The sequence below is a fragment of the Lepisosteus platostomus genome, chromosome 5, assembly GCF_059453375.1.
Source record: "Lepisosteus platostomus isolate fLepPlt1 chromosome 5, fLepPlt1.hap1, whole genome shotgun sequence".
NCBI lineage: Eukaryota > Metazoa > Chordata > Actinopteri > Semionotiformes > Lepisosteidae > Lepisosteus > Lepisosteus platostomus.
In genome coordinates this window covers 8821212-8825764 of record NC_142615.1, presented here as the reverse complement: position 1 = coordinate 8825764, position 4553 = coordinate 8821212, and the positions used below count along the sequence as shown (strand labels likewise).

Here is a 4553-nt window from a genome sequence, read left to right as displayed (position 1 = left end):
CTATTATACGGATAACTTTAGACGTCTATTATACGTATATGGTTAGAGGTCTATTATACGGATAACTTTAGACGTCTATTATACGTATATGGTTAGAGGTCTATTATACGGATAACTTTAGAGGTCTATTATACGTATATGGGTAGAGGTCTATTATACGGATAACTTTAGAGGTCTATTATACGTATATGGGTAGAGGTCTATTATACATCAAAGATGGGTTTTATAGGTGTAGAAACAAGTAAACCAAGCCAATGATTTGGTTTAGAAATTTATTCTGAAAATACACATTCACACCTGAAAAATTAAATTATACATTGTATGCAATCAATCAACAATCAACATATGGGCAATAATCATAAAAAAACACAACTAGTCTTAAACTTCAGCTACAAATTCTGGTAACATCAATATACAGTATAGTAATGACAAACACAAACTAATTACATTAACACACTATCTAACTCAAAACCACATTTTGATTCAAATATAAATTTTAAAATGTACAACTTTATTTATTTATCCAAATTCTTTTCAGTGTCCAGATCTCCTGGCCCCCTGCCTTGCATATGCATTCTTCAAGTAACGCATTGCGTGCTCCTTTATATCTTTTTCTTTCGATGTAGGGTGGGACTTCAGCACCGCAGCTAGGAGAAAATTATATAATATTACTACTCGAATAAATGATGGTTAATATCTTCTTGAGTATAATCTCAAAAATGAACCATTAAGGTTTACTAAGCTCAAAGCGGAAATAAACGGATAAAATGTGGCTTGCATCACAGCAATTGAGCAATAAAGTCTGTCCTAATTAAAGAGTACCCAAAGTTTGAAAGTACAACATAGAATAGGAGTACCTTTAATTACTCTATAAAGATTTGTGTCTCCCAGGCCTCTCTTTTGTTGTTTATCTTTTCGGTTTGTGCCAGCGAAGTTGAATTCTGTCATCAGTTCATTTGTCATAAGTCTGAAAACCAAATTTTCACTGAGTTTAGACATTTTTTCAAGTGAGTTTCCACTCAACATTTATTTACTCAAATATTTAGGATCAAATGTAGTACTGTAATCCTTATATTTTAAAAGACAATTTTGCAGTTTTACACCTTGCACATTCAGTGGTTAACACATAGGTATCTATAAGCTCAATTCTGTGGATATGTTAATTTGATCAAAGTAAAAATTTAATGTAAAAACATTTTAAAAAAATCAATAAGCAATACCTTGACAAGACTGTGAAAACACTCTCTCTGACATTACTGCCGCCTACTCTCTGAAGTTGGTTTATCTGGAAATAATATTATATTAGAAATAATATCAGAAGCTATTTTTACTACTAGATCTTCATTAATCAACTAATCAGACATACCCATTTACACATTCATGGAACAAACACATTTTCACGTATTAACTGCACTTTTTTGCAGTATTATCTCAGTCTAAAAATACAAAGTGACCATTTTTCAAAGTAAAAAAAAATTGTAGTAACTTTTTAGAACATGAAAACACGTTATTTTGCCATTAAAGGATAAGCAAGATTATACATTATAAACTAAAAATCTGAACTTATGCCAGAGATGGATCATATTAATCAAATGTAGGCTATAAAATTATGACCCATCTGAAACCTAGAATATTGGTAGTGAATATTTTCTACACCACAGTGAGAATATAATATCATACCAGCAGGTTTTGATTGTCCATGCTGTCAAGTGCTTGCTCATATGCACAGAACTCTTCCATTGTGGTCAGCCTCCTGATGTGGAATTGGGAGTCCACCGGTTCCGTGGACCTACCCAAACGCCTCAATTCATCCCTCATCTCTATCAGGAGGCCCAATACCCGCTTCTGAAACTCTGAAATAATTTACATTTTATGTCAGCATTTAAAAGGAATTGGGTTAGGATTTTCTTACACTTTTGTCACATTAGCATTACAGTAGTGTTGCTAATGTGCTACATGCAATTTATAATCTTAAAAATAAAAAATTCCCACATCTGTAGTTCATTTTAACTGTACTTACTTCCTTCTGAAAGAGGATATTTCTCTCTTTTCTCTTCTGGTCTGGACATGGTCTTCTGCCTGGGAGACTCTGAAAAGAATTGAGTTATGGAAAACATTTACTTTATCACATAACTTAATATTTCAATTTAGTCATTTAGTTTGTCATAGAACTTCATCTCAATTTCATAGAATAATTAGATGTAGGCAAAAAATGTAGTAATACCTTCAGGAATGTTGAAGCCAGAACTCGGCACCGTTTTTTTCCTTGGGGAGGTTCTCACCTTTGATGGTTGGGCTTCAATAACATAAAAAATGGTGTTAACTTGTCTTTAAATATGATTGATGATGGTTATCTTCTGAGTACATTAAGAAAACATTTTAACTTTAATTCCAATAACCTACCTTTAAACGTACTTGAACAGCTGAGTGAGCTCTGGGAGACACTCTTCCTAGGAGAGAATCTCAGTTTGGGGGGTGGCACTGGCAGCTTCGGTGGCTTCTTCTTTTCTAAACAGAAAAAATATGGCAGTAAAATATTTCATATCAAATTTAATTATTTAATCAACTTTATCTGTAACTTTTTACAATGAATTTATTTCCTTTATTTTGTGAACTTTGAAGGGAGAGAAACTGACTTACTTGGAATAGTAGCATCAGAATCAAAGTCTGTAATATAATAGAAAATTTTCATATTTCAATATAATACTGAAAATTAGTTTAACATAGAATAAGCTAACCAAAATTTTTAGCAATTTCCATTATCAACAAATCTGATAAGATTTTTAACATTTTCATACATAACACCTTTCAAAATGACTTATTTTAAAGAGTTGTAAAAAAAATCAATAACAAGGTACAAGCTAAATGAGGCATCAGTTGATATTAAGAACTGTTTAAAAATATAGCTATTGAGATTGAGATTGTTACTTTTACATACCATCAACGTAATTGGAGAACACCCGCTTCTTACTTTTGCGTTTTGGATTGGGTGTCTCATCCTCGTCTTCAGCATCCGTAACAGAGGTGGTTAAATCAAAGTGATCACACTCTGATTTCTTGTCTACAAATAATTATATTTACATTACATATGATCAAATATGAAAAGGGTATTGTTGCACTAATACATGTACATAGACAGTTACTGTAAATATTCAATCGGAATTTATAATAATTAACAGGAATTTGCTCTTATTTTCAAAGAAAGCTATACCTGATGTATGTTTAACTTTAATGAGCTTGAAGGTAACCCAAGTATCTTTATTAGGGTTGGCCTTCTCTTTGTATAGTTTTGTGGCCTGCTTTGGATCATTCGGCCACCACACATACTCTCTTCGGGCATCCACCCAGTTTGAGGGCAAGACTCCCTCAACCTCCCCCTCCTGCTCTATCCAAACTGCACGTGTCCACATCACCTGAAACAGACATACACATTTTAATTTTGAGTCTTAATTCAGATTGTGGTGCTGATTACTAAACTTATGTTCGCTTATAATGATTATACTCAATAAAAACACATAATTCAATAATAAACATTCTGCTTTATTTATACATTTGTAGTTAGATGGTATTCACTACATGCAATTCCTCACAAACATTAAAATTTAAACTTCACCATGAGAAAAGAGCAGACTGAAGCATCCTGTGTGAATCAAAGTTGCAACTTCTTCATGGAACAGGATTATGTTCTATGCCATGAAGAAGAGGGAAAAGGACATAACCAGCACCATATGGGAGACACACTACTTTTCTGTGCAACTCTTTTACAGAGAGGAATTTCTCCCTTGCATGCACCTCCAGACTATTAACATATACAATATTAAGCAGTTTTGACTCACATGGTTCAGTGAAGAAGTTACAAGTCTGAGTTTGTCGTACAACATCACATAGAAGACTTCTGTCTGCTCTTTTCTCCTTCACAAATGCAAAGTCCTCATTATCCAACAGGAAACAACAGTCTTTTTGTCTTGACGAAATATACATCCGTGAACCAGATGCTTCACAGTTGCTCTGAACTCTTTCCTTCTCCTTCATTCTCTTTACTACTTGAGCTATAGGGTTATGACTGTTCCGCACTAGTTTCTTCAAGGACTGTAAAAAGTTTTCAAATGGGAATGCAGATACATAATTTAAGGAACAATTAAATTGTACCACATCCTGATGTAGATGTCTCAAACTGTGCACATTATATACAACAAATGTTGGTCCATACAAATGCTGAGCATTGTCAACAAAGGTATCAAGCAGTTTTTGGGCATAGTTGAGATAGGCATTTCTCTTTCTTTCGTCCGAGTCCAACATAATGGAAAGAGCAACTGTTAGCATCAGAAAATGGGTGTATAGTTCCTTTGATACAACATTACGAAGCACAATGGGGCCTGTATACAAAAGGAACTGGCGGAACTCTGTAGCCTTCCATCTGTCAAGCTCTGAGAGGGATCTTGGCTGTCTAGCAAATTCCCCAGGCATCTTTCCGCTAAGAATTTCCAAATTATCAGAAATTTCTTTCCTCTGCCTGACAGACAGTCGACATTTAGGTGGTCCTTGCTTTAAGA

General features: G+C 34.0%; 1 long non-coding RNA gene across 1 annotated transcript; it reads right to left on the bottom strand.

Moving 5' to 3' along the window:
• Positions 1 to 232: 232 nt before the first annotated feature.
• Positions 233 to 2523, bottom strand: LOC148663097 (uncharacterized). The gene is made up of 7 exons (XR_015936409.1): positions 2404 to 2523; positions 2225 to 2296; positions 2021 to 2089; positions 1681 to 1853; positions 1221 to 1285; positions 858 to 967; positions 233 to 647 (listed from the first exon to the last, which is right to left on the bottom strand). It is a non-coding gene; the product is annotated as an uncharacterized LOC148663097 (long non-coding RNA).
• Positions 2524 to 4553: the final 2030 nt, after the last annotated feature.